The sequence below is a fragment of the Rhopalosiphum padi genome, chromosome 3, assembly GCF_020882245.1.
Source record: "Rhopalosiphum padi isolate XX-2018 chromosome 3, ASM2088224v1, whole genome shotgun sequence".
In the NCBI taxonomy this organism is placed as follows: domain Eukaryota; kingdom Metazoa; phylum Arthropoda; class Insecta; order Hemiptera; family Aphididae; genus Rhopalosiphum; species Rhopalosiphum padi.
This window is the reverse complement of record NC_083599.1, coordinates 3,531,336-3,543,219: the sequence shown is the minus strand read 5'-3', so window position 1 is coordinate 3,543,219 and position 11,884 is coordinate 3,531,336. Positions and strand designations below refer to the sequence as shown.

Sequence of the window (11,884 nt, the reverse complement as noted above, 5' to 3'; positions counted from 1 at the left end):
AATGTGTGAAGCTCACGTCGATCAAACGGTTTTCCAAGTGTAATCGAATAAATACGTGTTTAACAGTCGCAAGATGCGGTGGAAGTGAAATACGTCAGACGGCAGCGGAGTTATTATTTACAGTGTACTATTATATATAAAAATTCCAGTCGACCCTGTCCTATAATTACACGTATCTGTATGACTCCAAAAAGGAAAAACATATTATTCTCATTTCTCAGTATAACTTTATCAAAAATTTTGGCCACCCCTGGACTCTAAAGTAATCTATTTATTTATCTTTTTTTTTTTAGTTATCTGCGGGTATTTAGGAATTCACTCAATAACGCCCAGACCGAACCGTTGAGTCTAGAGATTTGAAATTTTGTACAGAGGCCCCTTAAGCAATGCATAGGGGCGCACTAAGAAAGGATTTTTCAAAACTCGACCTCTAAGGGGGTTAAAGCTATGGATATATATGTATTTTTAATTGTTTAATAATGTTTGTTATTTTCTCTAAGTGGTCGGTACTAGGATACTACTAGGATACTAAAAATATGTCTAATTACTTTGTTTTTAAAATTTATTTTGTTATAATATATATCAGCCCCTATTTCAACCCTTTACAGCCCTTTTTTAGTATTTCATTTAAATCGGTTCAGTAGTTTCGGAGCCTATGCAATACAAACAATCAAATCTTTCCTCTTTATAATATTATTAGTATAGATAATATGTAAGTATATATAAACTATATTATAATGTCAATGATTATATTTTAAGTGGGAAGGAACATTCGTATATTTAAAACTTTTAAATAAAGTTTATTTTTAAATTTTTTGTTTTGGAACATCGTTCTAGATCTAAGTACAGATAAATCATTACCTTGTTTTAATCCAAGTGCAATTCAACTAAAATAAGTGCAATTTGGTCTTACTTATATTTTTTTGCAAATTTAATTACGTTAAATTTTTTTTTTTAAATTGTATGACTTCCAGCCAAATTCTTCTTCCAAATCATCTGTGTAAATACTATTCACTAAATATAGTAACTATAACTTGAAGCTTCGTTATTTTTTTTAATAGGTGAATTGCTTTAATATTTCTTAATTCAGAAAAAATTAAAATTTGTCATACATTGCATTTGAATAGCACGTCATTTTTATTTATTTAGTTGAACAATTATAACGGTCATTATAAGAATAATTAATGATCCGTTTTTAATTTTAACCTTATTAGAAAATAATAAATTCTACAAATACGTTCTTCTTTAGAAAAAAATATTTCTATCTTTGATTTTGGTTTCTTTCCAAGAATATATATTTACAGCACTCGTTACTGTTTTGAGTTTTTTTAAAAAATATTTTGTAAACTTTTTAATTATACTGTTTTAGTATTTTTTAATTTTTTAAAGAAATACAAGGGATACCACACAAGACAAAACAATGTTAATTAGCTTTAAGACTTTTTTAGATTTTTGTCTATATAGATTGGTATATAGAAAATAAAATATTTTCTTATTTCCTACCTAAAATAAAAATGGTAAATATTTTTACTGAAAGAAAAATTCCATATTTTTATCGTGGATTGCTTGTGTGAACAACATTCGACTTCCATTAAATTACTTTTAACATAAAAATTAAGAATATTCAGAATATTTACTTCTGCTGCATAGTTAATTTGAATTCATCAAATTCAATAAATCATTTTAAGTAGGCACCTTTACAAAAAAAAAACAAATCTGAGCGGACTAGACGGATAATTTGAACTTAAAATTCGTGTCGAATAAAATTGCTCAGAATATGTCTTTTTGAAATTTTTTTTACGTAGGTAATATCAACTTCTGTAGGATACGGTATCATGTTGTCTAACCTTGGGAACCTATTTAAAATGAAAATGCTAAGTTTCAAAGACAAAATATTTTGTGAATTTTTCACATTTTTATAGATATATTTATCGAACTAAGATAATAACTAAGTTGTTTGGCACATTGTTTATGATACCATTTTATCAATGGTAGTTTGAAGTAAAACGATAAAATTATTTTATTACATTTTAAATCACATCCATCCCCTTACAACCCGCAATAACAGTAGCAGATTTCCTCCTATTGGTTGCAGCCTCCAAGAAAAACGTCTGGCCACTGAAAAACGGTATCTTGTTTTTGGAAGAAAATGGCTACGGATGATTATTTAATGTAATACATATTATAATAATATGTTTAGACAATTATTATTTTTATCTTTAAGTTTTGTATATTTTTTGGTATATAACGCTTACCTAGCTAATTATTATTATTAATATAGACAATTTTTTTAAATTAATAATAATAAATAATAATATAATAGTATACTGTTATAGGTAACTGATTTTCTTTTCTGGTGGAGTTTGTATGAACTCAATTTTTTCTGTTTTTTTTTCCTGGCGGATTCAGGAGTTTACATCCGCTGTCAGATTATCAAAATTTATACTTGTAATAAATTATACATTAGTTAGTAAATTAGTTTTTTTAGATAATATAATTTATAAAATATAAATAAAATATATGTGAATGTTATATGACGTTATATTGACATAACATTAAACATATTAATATAAAAGAAGTGGATGTACCACTATATTAATATAACGTTTTGATACTCCTTAATTTGTAGGCAATAGGCAAAGAGTAGTCAGGATTTCAATTGACGAATATCTAGCGTTATGAGTTTATGACCATACGGTAAGTCCTCGCCTATGTTTAATGTTGAGGCCCCTCCCGCCTGACTTCAGTCCCATGATATACTATACTTTATACAAATTACAAATATAACCTTTAGGTACTGTTAAATGTAACTACTATTTTAGTGGTGTATCTACGTTTTTACAACTTTTTTCATAAAAAGTTTGATGACAGAAATTTTAACCACATGCAAAGAATATGACAATATATTATGATCAATCACATTCTAAATCAGCTGAAAATCAATTGAATGAACTCAATAGTGGAACAATTATTCTAGAAAATAAACACCCTACTATAAACGGTAAGATATAAAACATTTTTACACAAATTAATGTATAATACATGGACAATTTTTAACTTTCAAAAGCATCTAAAAATCATATTTAATGATGATTTAATATTTGAATCTCAAATAATAATTAATCAAAGTGGTAAACATCGGTTAATTAGATTTTTGCTAAATCAAATAACAGTTATCCAATCTTCCTATTCTATTTTCTTAGATATTTTAACCACAGACAAAGAAAATGATGATTCACATTTTAAATGAGCTGAAAATCAATTGAATGAACTTAATAGTGGTACAATTTTTTTATACACAATAGCTTAATGATAATAATTAATATTGTAACAAATGTTATTGAGTTTCTTATTTTTTTTTTAGCATTGTCTGAAAACTATTTTTAAAAACCAACACTGACAAATTTTTCAAAATTTTGGTCATTCCATCATATTTAACCGAAGATCAATGTTTCTTTTGCACCAACAAAAGCTTTTAATCGAAATGATGGTGAGGATCGTAAATGGGTGTCTTATAGTTTCAAACATAAAGCTTCATTTTGTTGTATTTTTATCTGTAATGGTGATGGAACCGGTCCATTTTCCGAAGGTTTTATCGATTGGAAACACGTTTATACTCGTATAAGTGAGCATGAAAATTGAAAAAAAAAACATAAGAATAAAGTGTTATTTGGACTACCTCAAGGCTTAGGTAAAAAATTGTACATTATAAATTCTGTAATATACCTAATATTTTAATAGATTTTTTGAAATGTATTTTCCAACAGAAGTAAGAAAGGATTGTTTGCTTAAAAATAATATATTTAAAAAAAATTCCTCTATATATATTTTTTTCATTATGTTTACTACGAGGCCCTTATAAATATTTCCCGGTAGGCCAAAACTTGCCTATCCGCCCATGGTTATGACTACGTAATGGTTGAATATAAGAAATGACTTAAAATAAGGAAACTATTACTATATAGCCTGTAAATATTATGTCTATGTAAATAATAAAAAAAAAAATTCAATATATTGGAAACAATAATAACGATAAAGAATTTATTGAAACATTGTAAGACATGTTAAAAAAAAATCATTACGTAATAACTAATAAGTTATTAATAAAATAAACCATTTTTTATGAATACATAACTGAATTCATTTAGCTGTTTTTTATTCCTTATCTACACCGATCCGGTATGGTCTAGTGGCTAGGATACCTGGCTTTCACCCAGGAGGCTCGGGTTCGATTCCCGGTACCGGAATAAATTTTTGTTTTTTTTCACTCCTTTACAAAGGATAAACGTATATAATTGTTATACTATAATAAGTTAATCAACAAAAACAAAATATATAATATATATTTATTATTCAAAAAATTCCCTGACTACTTGTCATCTAAACTTTTTTGAAAATATTTTTAAAATTACAATAAAATAACATTATCATCGTGTTTTTCTTCTGCACTGTGATATATAAAAATTGTGCAATGTATTTTTAATATTTTTTTACATTTAAAATAAAAATTTGCGAGGGGTATTGTATTAAATTTTCTAACTTAAATATGTTTATCGAGTAAAAAAAAGTGGGCAAGTGGGTATCGCTCTGCTGTATAGCAGAGATGGAAAGTAAAGTATAGGTCACTGGTCGTGTGGATGTGTTAAATTTGAATGCAATGACGGGTATCATTGTATACGAAAAACGATTCTGAACGGAGATGATTTGTCAGTCAATGATAATTAGTTGTATAATATATTATATTATTATTACTTATATTTAAATTGTAATATATCGTTATTTTACGCGATTTCGTAAAAAATTAAATTTCATACGCTCATAAAATGTTTTCTATATTGACGCTGGAATTTTTTTTTACAGTTACTTGAAGGAAAACTTATGGATAACCTAGTATTGGATTTTTGAACCTTAAGTATAAATCACAAAAAATTTATGAATTTTCAACTTCAAAATTCCTAGCAAATTTTCGCGATTTTCATATATTTCGTAAATATTTAAACTTTAAATGCTTATAAACAAAAATTGTGACTAACGATTTTTGATTTTTGTTTACTACGATAAGCACAACTTATAATAAATCTTGTATTCAATTTTAAAGATTTTTTGGACGGCCAAATTTTTTTTTATCGGCATTTTAAGAAAAAAAACTTAAAAAATTCGAAAATTTCAATTGTCTATAAGTAGCTTAAAAAAGATCAAAATATTTTGAAAATTTAATCGCAAATAGATAACCATAATATAAACATTTGGTGAAAATTTCAAGTATTTACAATGATTTGTTTTTGAGTTACAGCAAAATCAAAAAATCGATTTTGTCAAAAAGTGGTTATGCGTAAAAATTCCCGTTTTTCCGTAATTTTTTCAGGATTTTTCTCGACACTTTTGAAAACTATTGGATCTTTTTACTTTTAACCCCCCAAAGTACCAACTAGATGAATTTTACTTTGCAAAGAGGGGCTGAAGTCAAAAATCGAAGCATTATTACTACTCCAAAAAGTGATGTCAGACACACAAAAAAAAAAAAAAAACACACATCATTGTAAAATCAATACATTCATCATTCCGTTCAAAATCTAAAAAACTAAAAAAAAAACGAAAATTTCAAATGTATATGAAAAGCTTAAAATGAATTTAAATTGTATTAAGTATAGAAAATGATAATTTGAGTAATAGTAGAATATGTTTCAAATTTAATGTTTGAATGAAATACATTAAAAAACTTGAATCATGTGATGATTAACTGTAATTTTACTAGTTAATATTTAAATTTGTCAAATACGTTCATAAATTACAGCACAAAAAAACGGAGATTTTAAACATCTATAAATAAAATATAATGTTTATAAAATATTTTGAAAATGATACAATTACAATGTTATTACATAGGAGAATAAAAAAACTGACAATTTTAGGTAAGTATTATGTATGCTAATTATCTTTAAAAAAAAAAAAAAAAATTGATTTTAACAAAAACTGGTTTTGTATAAAAATTCTTGTTTGTTTCTAATTATTAATGAAAGTACTGTAACAATATGTGTATTCGCAATTAAAAAACGTTGTTTCTCAAACCTACAGCATATTACTTTTTATTGAATTATAACTAAATAATTTATTCTTTTAATTTGCATAAAATGTAGAACGTTTTAATATCTTAATAGTAAATTTGAACTATTTAATTTATAAATTAAAAATGTAAATAGGTAATATTTTTATTAAAAAAAAAAAAAAAAAACTAGGGAATACGTTTTACTATAATTATACAGTTCTATTAATAAGAAAGATTTCTTTCGACAAGGTTAAATAACATATACAAAATACAGTTTTAAATGAAAATTCCAAAAAACTTGATGTTGTGAAACACGCAGGTATAGCGTCTAGACATAACACTAAAAATTGCATTAATATCATGTATAAATGTATAATCAATGGTATAATTATTATACATATAGGTATGTTACAAAAGAATGACCCAGTGACGACGGTTTTGCCTTCTACGCTTGTTACGCACTAAAATATAATAATTTGTCACCTTAAATTTCAGATTGTTTGGGCATAGTGGGTATCGCCGTCATAGTGGACACGGTCACCAGTATAATATCATACTATTACATTGTTAGTGTGTGTATTATACTGCTATAATTATTATATTTCATCACTTACAAGAACAATATAAAATGTTTCCCGTAATTGAATGTTCCTACTACTATAACTGTATAGTGTATATAATTAGAGGATTGATAATAATTATTTTTATCACCAAAATGTGTCGAAATGTTTTTGTAACGGACAACATACGTCTTGATAATATATTGTTTATTAAAAATAATATGTTGATATCGTTGACTAGTATAATATATTGTATTTTGTTTCGTGGATAAGTGACATTGATGGAGTATTGAGTAATTTGGGTTATTAATTATTGGTGAAATATTTTAATAAAGTACTTATGATTTAAGTAAATAAGTAGGTACCCAAACACCAAAAATAACATGTAGCTTGTATTCAAATATTATTACCACACATATTATAATAGCTAGGTCAATGTCGGTTAGAAACACGCGTGTCTTTAATTTCTGCAGATCGCAACGAGGCAACTAACGAGAATTCTATAAATTATTATTATTTTTTAATCATAAATCGCTTTTTGAAACAGTGAAATCGTATTAAATGTTTCGTATAACACTTTTCATTGGCTATTATATATAGCTGTATCGTCGATTCGCTCTCCAGTTCTTACACTTCAAAATGATACAGGTACCTGTGCCGTGAGTTGTACGAGCTCATTTCAATAATTTTGAACGAGAAACGAGAGGGTAATTATGTTGATATTCTTAGGAGCTTAAGTGACTATAAAACTAGTGGATTTCCTGCGCACCGTCCTCGTCTGTAATTGCAGGAAGTAAAAACAAAACAAACACATGCGCTTAATCATTTAGCGCAGATACTGTTTTACGTATTAGCAGTTTAAGATAGTATTATATTATGCTCTTTATATACCACGAAGTTCAAAATAAGATTAAGGTTTTACTATAAATACCCTACACAATATGAAATTATAAATAGTTACGTCGTCGAAACAAAATCTAAAGATCATCGTGATACATGCAATCATGCTAATGATATTGCTAAAGAGTGCGTTTTTAGCGCTTATGACGTAAATGTAACTCTTGAGTCGGAAAAATCAACTTAGTGTTATGAAACTTGACGTAGAAATACCGCGCTAAGTTGAGATATAGTTTTTACGATGGCTACGTAAAATGGACTTTTGATGCCATACACAGATGCCGTATTAGACGCGCAGTAAAAGCAGATAGTATTCATAAGCTAATAACTATAGTAGTAGTCTGACAACGAATTCATAACGATAAACAATTTTAATAATGATTTCGGTCATCTGGTGTAGTACGCAATTTAACTGAAAACAATAAATTATTCAATTATGCAATAATAAAAGATCAAGAGGGGAATTTACCATACGGTTCAACATCTGGTATATACCTATTTATATATTATGGTATATCGTATTTGTACCCAATATAGTAATAATAATAATAATTAAAAAAAAATTTAAATAATACAATTTCTCCAAAAATATTGTATTTAAACAAGTTTTTTTTTTTACTATGTGGCAATACACGAGTTGTGTGTGCTGACCAGGCTCATCTCTGAAAATGAAAAAAAAAAACCGCAATACCGCGCACAAAGCATGTTTGTTGTTTAAATGGTAACTACTTACGTATGTACCTAAGTAGAATCCCATAATGGAAGACTTGTTAAGATTATGTGTATTTTAGGTCGTTTAAATGTCATTCGTAATTTTAGAATTCAAACTTTAGTTTTTCAATGAAATACAATAAAGAAATTAATTAATGATAAAAATTAGTTGAAAAAAAATGTTTACATCGTTAAACAGACTTATTTAAACTCGTGGGCGCCCCCACGAACATGTACAGTGGGGCCTAATTATCTTCTTGAAGAATAAATAAAAACAAAATAATACATCAGAACACTTATTTTTCAAAATTGAATTTGCTCACGTAAATTCCAAACAAAACAACATTGTTATTTAATTAATGTAGTATACCGGTTATTTTTGTACCAACTTGATTTATATCGATTACATTTTATATTGTGTGGTATACCTACCATAAGTCTGTATTTGCAATCATTTTTATAATTGAAAACATATGAATATTATAATAAAAATCGTTGTAATTATTGTATCTTTACGTTTATATTGACATTTCAATTAATTATTAAATCACAAATTACAATTTAATTAATTTCTAATACAGTTCCAGGACGTCGATTACCAATTAAATACTGTAGTGATTTTTTAATTTTATCACAATATAATATATAGGTACCATCATAGGATTAAAAGATCCCTTAACATATGCTTATATATATATATCATATTCTAACAGTTATCACATTATAATATTATATTTCAAAACAGTTAATTGTAACTATACGTGTTATACTGCCGTACTTGTATATGTAGTGATATAACCTTCACATATAACCGGTCATATCCAGACGAATTTGCCAACAACTGTAAAACGTATTAACTGTCATAAATATAACATTCACTGATTCGCAGATCAACTTTTGTACAAATGAGTGTATCTATACTTTAAAAATTACATTATATTATGATATAATAATATAATATGATGCTTATTATACGATGTATATATGGTTGTTAAACAGTAAACACATTAAAATAGCTTATTAATATCATACCCTAAATAGCACTTTTTAAATGTTTCTATATGTCTTGTACCATTTTACCGTGACAAAAAAAAATAACATAAATACATAATGATATTGGTATTAGTTACACTACGTACTTATAGTAATAAATTAATACAAAACTTCAATTTATTATGTGTTAACACTTATCTATTTTAATACGATTTTAAAGGATCACTGCAATCACACCGTTAGTATATAATAATAATATGTTCTTAGTTGTTATTATAAAATAATAAAACTTAAAAAAATCTACCAGATAAAAAAATCTACGTCTTGAACACTGACTTCTAAGGTCTTTAAATTTTAAATATATCGACTTAATCTGCAGTGACTAAGGATATAATTCCTAATATTATTAGCTCATTAACCAAATCGTAAACGTGAATAGCTGTTTAGCTCGTATATATATATATCAATGATTATGTTAATTATATTGTCAATACAATTAAAAGCTAAACTGAAACGACAAAAACAAATATTAGACCCAATAATATTATTTTTAAAATATGTAAATTACAGCATATTTTTTAAAAAAGATTAAAAAAATAAGATATTAGAGAACCTTCGAAACGCATCAAGGATATCATAGAAACGAAGTTAGTGATACTATAATATTATATTATCTGAGTCTCTTCATGAATTAAGAAAAGATTTTAGCCTTTTTGATTAGGTACTTAGATCCTATCGTAGCAGTATTTAGTTACGTATAATTTAATGAAAATAATATAGGAGATTATAAATATAAAATAATATCATCTAGGTGTTATGAGTTTACAGAAGGACATAAACCTATTAGTTTGTATGCTTAGACATTTAATATATTTGACCCAATTTATGAAAATATTTAACTCGTATAAAATGGTATTATCTCTCAAGGATGTGATAAGTAAATTTAATGAAATTCATGTTTAAGGAAATTAAATATGCGATATAATAGATAATTTATACGAATTAATTTATAAAGTATAATCAATCAATCAAGCAAATTCAATGAGATAATATTTCAATAGCTTTCGGGACCTTACAAAAGATCATCCATAAATGAAATTTATTATAAATGTTATCTTTAATAATATATTAGCTGAGTATAATTAAATTAATTAATATTTTAACAATTATTTCAATAACCTTCGACTTGTTAGTATTTTGGGTATCTTTTATTTTTCAAAAGATCTCATAAAACTGGTTGCGGATATACCTATGAATTATTAAAATCTAAAAATAATAAAACGAGTTTGTATTATAATACTATTGTAATAGAATAAACATTTGTAAATACAATTAAGTTCGTTTAGATAGAATTGTATTCACCTATAGTTGTAAGCCTAAATGTGTGTTCGATTATTGGTAAACAAAATTATTATAGATTAATTAAATTAGAAAGGTTAAATAAAAAAAAAAAAAAACTTCTCTTAGACGATGGCCATGAATATTATTGAGGATTAAGTAATATTATAATTATATAATAATACTATATAGTACAACACAACCATTGTGTATAATCAAATAATATAATACATGTTTATTCCGCCAAAAGATGGGTTCTATAATATAATATACGGTTATTCAGGGCCGTATTTAATATTTTCGCGCCCTTCGGCCACAAATATATTAGGCAACTCTCACCCTTTTTTATTTCTCGTCTTAAAATCACGACACTCGCATAGCATATATATTCAATAATAGTTATCATTAAAAAGATTAATCGGTTAAAACGTACTAGTATTTCCTCATAGAATTCTTACCATATCACATTTATGATAGTTGTTAAATTATATATATGGAAGACACAAATTCTAAATTAAAATACGTTTGCGACATAGTGTGTTTAAATGTATATACCTGGTGTGAGTTGTAATTATCTGTACTCAATTAAAATGTAGAGGTCTAATTTTAATTGAATCAAAGTTGGAGAACTGAAATTATAAAAATTATTTTCTCCCTTCACAATCAATCACGTAATATTTTTTCATACATAAAATTTACTTTTTTGGGACTGATACCGAAGTGTTGTTTCAGAAATTTTATAAATATATTGCAGCAAAACTTTATAATATACCTAAGTAATAATATTATTCGTTAATATATTTGTTAAAAAAAAGGGAGCATACTACTTGCGTCCGAAATTATTATCAGTCCCGCAAAAAAAAGATTCAAAAAGGCCATAGCCTATTTGCGTCCCGGTATACCTTTTTTTACGACCTAATTGCGTCCCGAAATATCGATATAATCGATATAAAAATGTACATTGATGATACAATTTTAATTTATAACAATAATAATATAAAAATTCATGTTATAATAAATTATCAGTTCAATTGAATCGGAATAATAATAATAATAATAATACAATTCAAATATATTATAATATAATAAAAAATAATAAAAAAAATCATATGTTATGATAATAACTTTTAATAATAATATGTAGTACCTAATAATAAATTGTCATGTCATGATTTACGTTATATTGGTTGAAATTTAAATGAAACGTTAATTATAAAACTTAATGGTGAAATTTCGTTTTTTTTTTAAACTTTCGATTTGTTTATTTAAGTATTCTAATTTAAAATTTTTTTTTTCTATAATCTTTCTTTTTAGTATTAACGCTATTAATTAAGACATA

At 25.8% G+C, this 11,884-nt stretch overlaps 1 non-coding gene across 1 annotated transcript; it reads left to right on the top strand.

Moving 5' to 3' along the window:
* The first annotated feature begins 4,175 nt into the window (after window positions 1-4,175).
* Trnae-uuc (transfer RNA glutamic acid (anticodon UUC)) lies at window positions 4,176-4,247 on the top strand. Its single transcript has one exon. It is a non-coding gene; the product is annotated as a tRNA-Glu (tRNA).
* The last annotated feature ends 7,637 nt before the right edge of the window (window positions 4,248-11,884 follow it).